Here is a 12,551-nt window from a genome sequence, read left to right as displayed (position 1 = left end):
CCCAAGTGCAGGGGCACTGCCCAGACAATTACCAAACGCCCAGGAGCACCCATGCCTGGCAGAGAGGCCACAACTCCACATCAAGGGGAGATGAGCCACTGCCTTGAAGCCTCCTCGCCATTCATGGAATGGCAGCAACTGAGAAGCACGACCAGGGAACACCTTTAAACAATGACTCTTTTCCATGGCCAGCAGGAAAAGGAGAGGAGAGGCAGAACAAGTGCAAAAGAAAAGCATGAAGCAACTGGAAGCATCTTCTCTGTACTGCAGTCAGAAGTCTTTGGCTATCTTTTGGTACCAGCACATTTAAAACAAAATAAAGAGCCTCTAAACCTTGTTCCAAAGTACTTTTTGGAGGAAGCCACGGCTCACTGTGGACACAGCAGGCAAAGAATTCCTGGTTTGTGGTACTCCATCCCCAGCCCTGCTCCTGTGAGCCCATTCCTGAATGCTGCACAGCAGCAGCAACCCTGACAGACAGCAGGTACAGACAGCCATGGGCTACACACTCACCTCTGGCAGGGCTGCATTGGGGTCTGACCTGAGCCCCCAGCTTCTAATGCCACTGCTGCGTGACCTTGCCTTTTTACCTGCACAAATGTGAGACTGAAGGCTCAGAGATCCATCAGGCTCTGAGTGATCCCTAAGACTGGGAGTTCATACACAGATTACCTTCTTGAGCAAGCTTAAGGGCAGACACCTGGTCCCTTTTACTGGCAAAAGCCTTGCATTCTGAAAATCATAATGGTTCCAGAACTGCTGATTAGTTTTCCTCATTTATACTTTTTTTTTTTTTAAAGTCCTGCCTGCTCCTCCTACTTCTTATGAGGCTTTTCAGTATTTGTCTGTTACTTGAATGCTAAAGCCTGATTTGGGATTAAACACAACATTTGTGAGGTGGACTCCAACGCTGCCTGCTGTCACTGTTCCAACTCTAAGAAGCTCGCAGAGATATCAGGGCAGATCCTGCTCTGCATAAGTCTGTGTGACCAACGTTATCTTCCCTTTATTCTGCTCCCCACACACACGCACACAGATGTGCTTGAGACACAGAGCATGGGATGGATAGTTCTGGAGAGGTATTGAAAGTGGCAATAAATAGGCAGGGAGCACACAAACACACTGCAGAGCAACAGAACAGCTCAGTTTCATGGGCTGCATTAATTGCCCAAAAGCAGAAGTGGGGGGATCGTGTGCTGAAGCGTGTCAAGAATGCTGGGCTTGGTCACTTGGAGAAACGACTTTTATAACCTGGCCCACCTCCCCCACTGCAGCCACACTCAGGGCAGATAAGGGAACTCCTCAAACCTAAATAACCACGTTCTGCATTTCGGGGTTCTGCAGAACCCGGCTGAGCTCCCTCGAGCTGGGGCTGGGCCAGCACAGAGGGCGTGAGCATCAATCTCTTCTCCCTTTTCAACAACACACCCAACTGAGAGCCTCCTACATCAGCCACGGATCAAAGTCCTGGAGGGACCCCTGAGAAAGCAGAAAAAAAGGCACAGAAGGCCTCAGATCTCCTGCGCTCTCTCCATCAGGGGATCCCACAGCACGAGCGATACAGAGCCTCGCCAGGGAGGGACCTCCTCTTCCGCACTCTCCACCCTGGTCCTTACAGCAGGTGTCCCCCTGGGACATCACCTTGCAGGACGCAAGCAAAGAAGCTCTAAAATGCACAGCAAAGCAGCACAGCCCCACAGCTGGCAAGGAAGGGTTAACCAAGGGTGTCCATCTATCACTGGGCTTTGGAGTGAAGTGTTCTGATGACACTACTGGGACTACGAGAGAGCCAAACAGGCTCCAAGACACCTCCTTCCTCCTCAGACCTCTCCAAAAATGACCACATCAGGGCTGCCACATCCTGCCTACCTCTTCCAGGAACCTGGCTCCCAAAACACACCTGGCCAAAACACCAGTTTTATTTTCTGGCCATTTTGGCTCCCTGAACTTGCTCGCTGTGCGCTGAGCAAAGCCCCAGTGCTGCTGCAAGGAAGGGAGAGGGAACACATGGCCCTGATTAAAAGGACAGCTCAGGCTCAGAGCCACGTCTCCACCACTGGGCAGGGAAGCACAGGAGGGAATTGGGGCTGGCTTAGGGCTACCCAGGTGCACAACACACAGGTTGTAGTCTGGATCAGTACCGTGGGCTGATCCACAACCACCGGCCCTTGCAGGTGTTTCAAGCTAGAAGTGCTCAAGACTTGCTCCTACAAAACCCACACAAGCACAAAAACATCACAAACAGCATCTCCCTCCCAAAATTGGGAAAAAAAAAAAAAAAAAGGATTAACTTCTATGTCTGCCATGGAAGAAGCACCAGGCTTCAGGGGGGCAGCCCCTCTGGCATGAGTCAGTATTTGATACAATAGAGTGGGAGAGAAGGGAAGAGAGAGTGGAAACCTCTCCCATCTTTCTGTTATTTTGCCTTAAATGCACTGTCGTTTATGTCCTCAATAAAAGCCTGTGCATATCTTTCCAACTTAAATGTGGATTGGAACCTTGGGATTACTGCCCTGGCAGAATTAACGTATTAGACACGAACACCATAACATTTCATGATCCATTGTAAAACACATGTGCTTTCCCCCTGGGGAGACTAGAAATATCACCCAATTTCACTATCATTTTCTGTTAACTGACTGCCCTGCCACATGTTCACACACTGGAACGCTCACTTTGATGATCAGCAGTCCTCTGGTTTCATTCCTCTTTCTTTATGATGCTGACATTTTTTTAAATCATGTTTTTCTGTTCTGCTTTTGCCTCTGTGAAGGCACCGCACTACAAAACCACTTGGCTGGAAAGGAAAACTTACCCTGGAACAGAAAAACAGCTCATATTTGTCTAGCTGAAAAAATACCATAACCTGATGTCTGAAACAAGGGTAAAAGGCAACACAGAGGCAAGAAAACCTCAAACACAACAAGCAAGAAGACTCAGAGTCATTTATGGGCACAGTGGGGTCTGTGGTCAATAGTGAGGCACTAAAGAACAGAATCTCTTCCCTCTGCAGTTCAAACTCCCTGTATTCCTCCTCCCCACTGTTAGGCTGGCTGCAAATTCAAAGATTTGCATAAGCCAGAGATTTTGTCTGTCTCTTTGAAAGGTCACAGCCGAGAAGCAGCACAACCCCACACAGGACGAATGGCCCAGCTGGCAGCAATTTGGAGTGACCACACAGAGGAATCGTGGGGAGGAACAGGGGCCACAGGGGAGCCTTTAAAAGCCAGGGTCACCCTTATATTGCAATTTAGAGAGTGCCTCAAGGAATCTTTTTATTTAATCAGTTTTGTGTCTCTGCAAAGATTAGTGACCAACTGTCCCGATTTAGTGCTGCCATGTTTCTATAAACATTGCTGGACATGCTGCTTGGACAAAACTCGCAGCTGCTGACAGGGTCTCTCCTATAAACATTTCACTCTCCATCTCCAAGAAGCCTTCACGTTTTTACTTCTAAGAGACCACTTGTTCTGCTCTGCAGGCTGGGGGGTTCTGCCCCAGGACGGAGAGGGAAGGCACAGAGCAGGAGGAGGGTGGGCAGGAGCTGCAAACACACACCTTCACCAAATCCACCCCAGTCCTTACTCACATGAGGGTGTCACAGCGGCAAACAGGATGGGAGGGAAACATTGGCTGTCCCACGCAGCTCCTGGAACAAAAAAGGAAGATCAAAAGGTCACCTTCAAGCATCCAGATACACAGAGCTGCTGTTAAGCTGCCTGACCCCTTGAAACACACCTCGGCCAAACTACAGCAGCCAGACTTTTATCACTGACACCACCTCGACCTATTAATGCAGGGGGGAAATAATTCAAATCCAAATTGCTTCTCACTGTTTGTTGCTGTTTGTATCCTGCCAGAGCCACAACAGCCAATTAAGGCAGTTTCCCTTCGGTCTGCGGTCGGTCAGCTCCAGGCTCTGAGGGCTGCAAGGCAGCATTTACTTGTTCCAAAGCAACTCTTTCCACAGGACTTGGGTTTAGCTAATTGTACCCCTGCTATTGATCTGGAGTTTTACAGAAAGCTTGGCTCCCAGTAGAATGCTCTCAGCAAAATTATGCTCGGGGTTAGCGTGGATCTCACAGAACAATGACCTGGAAGTACTGGCAGAGGTTTCAGGTAGCAAAACAGAATCTATTTTAAAAGTAAGTCTCTAGAATGCCTGCACAACGAAAGCAGTAAAAGGTCACTTATCCCCAGCAAATATCACCCCCACACGCTGCTCGGAGATTGGAGACATGAGTGGACTGACAACTCCTGAGCATCATCCAGCAGAGATTTCCTACGGCTCTTCTCCCTGACCAGCGCTTCCCATCACCTCAGGACACAGATTTGTGGGAGGCAGCGCTTGCTGATGGCACCTTATGGGAAACGCTTGTTTTCCCACACCAGGAAAGTGGGAAGAGCAGAGCATCCCGTGGCCACCTAACCCACCGCAGCACACTGAGCCCTCCAAAGCCCTCACAGCTCCAAGGGCTGGGGATGATGTAACACCATCAGACATCTGCCAAATAAATAAGCAAGCTCCAACATGCCTTGCTCCAAACCTGCACAGCAATTTCCATTCCAGAGCAGGAACTTGTACTGGGGTTTAATATTCTCTCCAGTATATCCCTTTCCACAAAGAAAATCTGTGCCTACTGCTCCAGGAACACACGTAATCCTTGTAAGCAGATGTCAGCCTCCAAAGCTGAGAAAATGACTTTGTTCTTGGGGATCAGGGAATTTAAAATGCAAGAAGTTGAAATGTCCTGATGAATTTGGTAACTTAAACCCCGGGAGGAAACACCTGCTCTCTGAACAGCCGCCCGGCTGAACACCCGCCGCTGTTTCATCCATCCATAATTCCACAGGAATGGTCTTTTGCTCACTGACAATCCAGCAGCCATGGCCAGAGAGCTGGGAAAGAGAGGAGGGAGCTGCCAGGAGCGAACGGCCCCAATCCCACAGCAGCTCTCAGACAAAAACTTCCAAGCTGGCGTTGCTTCACAAGGACCCACCAAACCCAACCCGAGTTCCTCCAACCACCCACCCTGGAGCGAAACCAGGTCACCCCAGCAGTGATGTGGGGTCACAGATGCACAGCTGCACCTCCCCTCTCCCAGCAAGCCATGCACAGGAATAGCAGCATCTCCCTGGTTTTTACAGCAGGTAAAGTACGGCTCTGGGATGTCACATGGAAGACAAGGCACGGCCAGAAAAAAAGGCATTTTCATCAAAAAGTCCACAACAATTGGATGTAGTCATTTTCTCAGAGATCTGCTTGGTAGAGTCCCGTGGGATAAAGCCCTGGATGAAAGAAGGGTCCGTGAAACCTGGTTAATACTCCAGGCTCACCTCCTCCAAGCAGGAAGGCAGGTAAGAACTCCAGGAGACCTGTGTGGACGAACAAGGAGCTCCTGGAAAATCTCAAACACACAAAGGAGGCCTACAGAGGATGAAAGCAGGGACAGGTAACCTGGGAGAGAAATTCTCCCAGCAACCAGGTTGGACAGGGCTTGGTGCTGGTCTATGGAAGGTGTCCCTGCCTAGAGCAGGGGATTAGAGTGAGGTGGGATTTAAGGTCCCTCCCAACCCAACCCATTCTGTTTCTTGTGCTGGTTGCTGCTTTGCCTCAGCAGAGCTGGGTTTTCAGGAAAGAAATCAGACAAAAGGAACAAACAACAAACAGCTGAACACAGGGTGTCCCACACACCTTGTGGAGCCAGGAGGGCTTGGCACAAGAGGGACTGCATCTATAGGGAGCTCAGGACAGACAGCAGCAGATTAAAAACACTTCTGGGAAATTTTATCCTGCGAAGGATATGGAGATCAGCCTGGAAGTTTTAATTCCTGCTGGCTTGAGTCCTAGTGATGGGCAGAGCTGTCGCTCCGCCGCGATTAAATCTGCGCTGATACCCAGGGCCGGGCCGGGCGCTTCCCCTTCCCACCACCCCCGGAGGGGTGTGGAAAGCCCCGGGGAGAGGCTGTGCTGGCCCTGAGCCAGGCTCGGGATGCAGCAGCTCCACAGAGCCTCCACCACCATGTGCTCAGCACAGACGGGCTCTGCAAGGACGCTCGCACCCAGCACCCGGCAGCTGCCACGTGTGCCCAAGCCCTTCTCCCAGCCCGCAAAATCCTTCTCCCCAGCCCCTGCCCCATAACAGATGTCTGCCCCCAAGCAGCTCTCTCGGACATGAGGCATCTCCCTCTCTTGCCTGGCTGGGGCTGAAGAGCTCAAGTGATGGACACACGGCTCATGAGCCAGACCACCAAGTCCCCAGGAGACGCAGATCCCAGGCTCCCCAAACTGACAGCAACAACCATCCTTCTTCCCAGTCCTTGAGTCCCTCTTGGGACAAAACTGGGGCAGGGGGCAGCCCACTGCCGCCAGCACTGCCAGGAACCAACCGTGCTGCAGGTGAGGCAGGAGCTGCCCTGTAATTAACACTGCACCAGAGCCCTCACAGGGAAAGAGACCAAGTCCAGATTAGGCAGACAAGCTCAGCTCTAAGAGCTCCTAAGCTTAGCTTCCTCAAAACTGTACTTCAATAGTATGTGTTTAACACAGACCTCAGGCTATGCAGAGTTTTTAATGCATCTCTTGAAAGGTGAGCACAAAAACAAACGAAAGTGCTGCTAAAACAACTCCATTTTCCCATGTAAACTAAGGGAAGCTCAGCTAGGAGGGCTGCAAAGAGTTTGTATTTTGTGTGAGAAAAACCTGTGATACCCAACTACCCCCAGGTCAGAGCTCTGATGTTTTCTCCCCCCAGGAACTCCAGCCTTCTCAGGGACCTGTTTTGTCTTATCTACAAAAGCCTTTTCTTCCCTTTCGCTGTTCTGGAAGCTCACAGCATCCCCAACAACTGCCGTAAATCCCCAGTCCTTTTTCCGATTTAAGCGTGGCTGCAACAGCCTGGTGTCATCAGGCAGTACTTACCCTGGAAAACATGTAACTCCAATTCAACAATCCTATTACATATGCTCCCAGCATTTGTTCAGGAGAGCTTTAGCTCTTAGCTCTCCATTGCTTTATCTCTTTCTGCGTTTGCCAGGGCAGAAATTATCTCAGTCTTTAAACAGGTCATATCCAAATGCTTCTCCTATCTTTGCTGCAAATCTGGGAAGAAAAGGTCACAGAGCTGCTGTGCACTGTCCAGCTCCCTCAGCGCTCACCAGGCCCCTCTGGAGTGCCATGGGAAGAGCTGGCTGTCCCAGCTCCCCAGCATCCCATCTCCTAGCATCCCACCTCTAAGCCATCTGCCAAAAACACAGCCTGTCCCATCAAGGGGTCCCTCCCAGCAGTGCAGGGAGGGGGAACCCCTGTCACACTCCCAAGGATCGTGGTGGCTTCAGAGGTGACAGAACTGGCAGGCGGAAGGGCAGAGAGCCCATCCAGAGCAGAGATGGCAGAAGACTAAATGAGAAAGCAAGAAACACGGGCATGGATGGAAAACCCCACCCTCTCTATCTCAGTGACTTGCCCTAAAGCCTGTGGCTGGGCTGGGAGGGTAGATCCAGCCCCGACTGCCTCGCTGCTGGCAGGGGGACTCATCCCATCCTGCTCTCTTCTGCCTCTGATCCCCCAAACCCCACAGCCCAGGTGCCCCTGGCCCTTCCTGTGCCCTACTCTATCTCCCTGACTTTGTCAGCAAACTGAGCCACCACCGAGCCATCCCCATGTCTCAGCAACACACCCACCACCTCTTGCATAAAAAAATAAAATAAATTAGAGCTAAACCACTTGTGCCTCATTTATTCCAGGAGTGCTGTTCCCACAGGCCTGTATCCATGAGATACGTGTGCAGTGCCTGAATCACTGTCTCCTCCATCTAACACTGACACCCAGTTTTAGGGCTGTGTTCCCATCCACCTGCCAGGTACCTCCCTCCCCCCTGTGCTCTTGCCCAACACCTGTCTCTTACCTCACATCACACCTCCAACACACTCCTGTCAGCTCATGGTTTAGTGACTCTTAGCAAGTCCAAACCCCAGCTGTGTTTGCCAGCAAGACACTTCTATCTCCGTGAGAACATCAGCCTGGCTTCCAGGATTCCTGCTCCCAGAAAGTCTGGGACAGCCCACGGAGCAGGCAGCGCTCTCGAGAAACAACCGTGAGGGCAACAGTGGCACTTCCAGAGCCTTTAGGCTCATCCTGCAGCAGCTCCACTCAAGGAGCACAACTGGGATGGACGTGCAGAGGAAAGGAAGGATTAAGATAAATGGCTGTGCAGACATGTCAGTAAAATCACGCCGCCCAAACCCACAGCAACTGAGTTACGGAGCATTAAAAAGTCATTTTAAAAAATAAAATCACCCTGATACTCAAGAATGCAATGTTTCTTTTCTTTCCTGGAAAACACGCCAAGGGAAACAGAGAACAGGTCACAGGCAGCCCCAGCCATTCTCCGCCAGCACCACTAAAGCTGCTCACAGGAGTCTCTCCTGTTTGCTCCAGCAGTCTCTAAGGACAATTGCTGCTCTGGCTTCCAAGGGGAGCAGCCCACCTCACCTTGGGAGCACAGCATCCAACCCCACAAGGAGCCATTCCCGGTCACAACACTGGAGTTTCACTCACTACATCACCCTACAGGGAAAAAAAACCCCTACAATATGCCTGGGAATGATCCCAGCTGTTTCCTCTGGAAAACATCTTCTCCCCACCCTTGGCAGCACCCTGAACTCCTCTGGCTGTGCTGTTTGGCTCTGCCCCCATGGTCAGACCCCGAGGTGTGGCTGCTGCAGCCCCTCACCCCTGACCCACCACTTCCAACATCCGTTTCTCCTCCCTCTCTCCCTCTTCCATCTGGCCCTTTCCCACCAGCCAACAAGCCCAGCCTTTGTCTTTCCCTCCAGGCAGCTCTGATCCCTGTGCCCTCTCCCCAGCCTGCTCCCCCTGCTCCCCACGGCATTGTGGCATCCTAAAACTGCAAAGTTTAGGAATATGTAAGAGTTTCTGGAGGGAAAAATTTAAAAAATAGCCCTTGAGTGTGCGCTGGGCATTTTTTTTTCCAACAGAGCTTACACCTGACTGCAGGCACCAGTGACTGTGGACACACTCCTCACCTCACCTGTCATCCAGCTCACCCCACACCACCTGCCTTCCCCATGGAAAACCTGGACTGGGGTCTTTGCCTCCAGTTTCTGTTCTGCAAGCAACTCTGCAGAGCAACACAGCCTTGCAGAAATGTGTCCTGGCCCAGCAGGCTCCTCTGCCCTCACAGCACCGTGCATTTGCTTCCACAGGAACCTCTGGAAGAGCCCCTCTCCAGGAGGTGCCAGGACACAGCGCCGCAGGTGCAGATCAAACAGATCAAAGAGGGAAGCCTCCCCTCTGCTTTCACTTGAGCTTTGCCTTCAAATCAGCCTCTCTGATGTGCTGCTTCTCTTTCATTACTGCTCCTTTTGCCTCCTGGTCCTGGCCACAGCTCTGGGCCTTCGATTTTACGCCATCAGCTCCATCACCAGGAATATTTTATCAGTGCCTGCCTGGCTCTTCTCTTCCTTCAGACTCACTCCTTGCACCTGCTCCTCCCAAGACACTTTTTCCCCGTCCAGGTGATGGCTTTCTTCGTGGCAGGGCTGTGAGACCAGAGCTGTTACAGGGCTGAGCACATCTCCTGTGGCAAGCCCCCACTCTGGGAACAGCACAACAGCACGCAGGAAGGTGGCAATCTGCACCAGATCTCTGTTTATACACATACACACACACAAAAATGCTGCTAAGTGCTTTTTGAGAGGGAGGTGGGACCAGAGAGCTCCTCTAACCTACACAATCCTACCATTCTGTCAGTTTCTCGTAAACAAAATAATCCAGGCTGGAGCTGGAAGCGGCTGCTCACTTGACAGCACAGCAGAGAGGTCTTGCAGCTCCGAGTCCCCTCTGCTGTGGCATTTCACTTCTCAAATCAATCACCACTCAGACAGGACATCAAAGGTCACTTTCTAGTGCTCTACCTCTGGAAATCCTCCAGTAAGGAAGGAGGTAATTGCACCAGCTTAAGGCTCAGGAACATCACCACAGTGTAACACGCTGTTCCTGTAGCACCTGGAAGAACTGGATAGAGAAACCACCAGTGAAAGTCCCCACTGCCCAAAAAATACTTCGTGCTTTTCCCTTTCCCCAGTGCTTTTTGACAGGGGAAGGAGGGCTGATTTCTGGAGTTAGGCTATTTAAATTCAATCTTTAATTTTAATTGGCAGCCTGTTCCCAGCCCAAAGACGTCCATGCCTTCCACTGGCATTTTCCAAAGGAGCAATTGTGCCCCTGGAAAGCAGGGAGCTCTCAGCACCAGTAAGAGAGAGACGATGTTTAGTTTGACAATGAGACTGTCAGTGGGCTCTGAAATGTCACTCCCACACCTCGCAGATGCAGTTGGCTCATCCCTTTTTTCAGAGAAATGTACTGGAGCTCCTTTTGTAGCTGATACAAAATGTTTCACCAGGCTGAAGCTTTATTTTGGAAAAAAAACCCTCTCCTTCCCTTTCCATTGAAAGGCATTTTAATTAATTCTCTTGAACATATTTAAACTGTTCCATCCTTTCCAAAGATGCTTTTCCAGGGACAAACCATGTCCTTAAGTAAAACCCATATGGCACCAAGCTCAACTAAAAAAGCCCCAAAACAACACAAAAAAGCTAACTGATTTCAAGAAGGTGGATCTTCCACCTATCATCATTCCTGTCCCTGACTTTGCCAAAACTTGTATCTGTGAATAACTCTGGAAGGATTACCAGGACAAATGTTTGTATAATGGCAGCCTGACAGTGTGACTTGTTTTGAAACAAGCATCTAAGATAAATCACAACTGGAATGACAGGAAAAAAAACCAAGCGAGAGGAGACACCAAAAACCCGTGGGAGAAGGATAACACAAGTTCCACAGAGTTCTGGTATTCTATCTTACAGTGAGCCCATCACTTCAGTACCAAAAATAATCTATTTGATGAGCTTTTCTTCTTAGCATCAATTTTCAATCCATATAAAAACAGTCCCAAAAAGCCTCAACCACCACCACCGCATGCTTCACATCTCTTCACCCCTTCACACTTCTTGCTCCTCTCTGGCCAAATGCAGGTGGAAAAGAAGGAAAGCCCTACAAAGCAGCTCAACTTCACTGTATCCTGAATCCTGAATATATGAAAATGTGGATGTAGAAAGCAAAATTTATCCCTGAGTTAATATTTCACTCAGAAACAAAGCTTTGATTTTTATCCTGTGGCAACTCAACCTCCCTTCCTTGTGAGTCCTGACTTTGAACTTCGTGGAAATTGGACTCGGCTGTGACATTTTCCAAGGGCCCATAACTATACATCCCTGTGGGTGTGTGGCTCTTCAACCTCATCAGCTAAACACACCAGATTTGTCTCTTAGGGTCGGAACAACACTATTTGCTCTCTGTTCCATCACACAAAGTTTAAAAGTGAACTCGCCTGGGTTGGTTATTTGTCTTAAAACTGAGGCGATGATCACTTCATCACTGGCAGTAAAATCAGCTTGTCCTTAGAACTCGTCACAGCTCTGTAAATTGCTCTTCTGTTTCCACAGGAAGCTGAATTTTCTTCCTGGAGACAACTGGCTATATACAAATATTCTCTGTATATAAATCAAAATCAGCCCATGAATTGGTTGCTGATGTTTGGTTGGAGCAAGGACGACAAGCACACCCCACACCAAACCCTGTGCAGTTGTTCTCCTCCATTACACAAACACTTGGCAGGCTTCCAGTGCAAAATTTATGCACTAAAATTAGCTCTCACAATTGCAATCAATTGCAACAATCCAGCATAAGTAATTCCAGGGAAAGGGGAAAAAAAAAGGTGAGCATGGCAAACAATGCCAGAGCACTGCAGCGGTTCCTCCACGGATCCATCCTTGTGTCCCAGCAGAGTTTTCCTGCCCAGCAGAGTTTTCCTGCACACACAGCCCCTAACCACAGCAATTTCTCACAGGCAGCTTCCTCCTGCCACACTCCAGAACTTTTCCCTGTCATCTGCCTTTTGGGACACTCTCCCCATCTCAGGCAATGTTGCTGGGAAGAGACCCTGGAGACTCTGCAGTGGAGAGGATGCCCAGGGAGGGGAGGTACAGCTCTGCAGGTCCCCAAGGAGCCACAGGGCTCAGGGACAGCACAACCCTGGCTCTGTAGGTTCTTGCCAGGCTGAACCCCATCTCCAGCTCTGTCTGTGCGTTCCAAGAGGGACAGGCATGGATGGGGCTCCAAAGTCCCCATCACAATGTGCACAGCATCACTTTACAAACAGGAGCCCTATATTTTCTCCTCGTGGTGTGGAGAGGGGTTGGGGTTAAAAGCCACCTTAGCAACCACCCCAAGGCATCAGGAGGAGCCCTTAGAAAGAGATTTTCGTGGGGTTTAAGGCAAGTCCACAGTGCTTTGGTTCATAGACCACTTTTTACCCTCCCGTGTGACGTACTCGGCACACACAGGCCTGGTGCCTTGCCAGAGCACAGGTTTGTGCAGGGCTTTTTCCCCCCTTGAAACAACAACTCATGAAACTCCTAATAAATGTTACATTGTTTGGAACGAGAGGGAGAAAATGTATATAAAC

General features: G+C 50.1%; 1 protein-coding gene across 2 annotated transcripts in view; it reads right to left on the bottom strand.

Moving 5' to 3' along the window:
- TIAM1 (TIAM Rac1 associated GEF 1) overlaps positions 1–12,551 on the bottom strand; it is a 158,157-nt gene that overhangs the window by 108,683 nt on the left and 36,923 nt on the right. For both annotated transcript variants that reach the window (XM_039554614.1, XM_039554618.1), the window contains exon 3: positions 3,590–3,649. The gene's annotated coding sequence lies outside the window, so the exon portion shown is untranslated. The remainder of the gene's footprint in view (positions 1–3,589; positions 3,650–12,551) is intronic.

The sequence above is a fragment of the Corvus cornix genome, chromosome 1, assembly GCF_000738735.6.
Source record: "Corvus cornix cornix isolate S_Up_H32 chromosome 1, ASM73873v5, whole genome shotgun sequence".
NCBI classification, from domain to species: Eukaryota; Metazoa; Chordata; class Aves; order Passeriformes; family Corvidae; genus Corvus; species Corvus cornix.
This window is presented reverse-complemented; position numbering and strand designations above follow the sequence as displayed.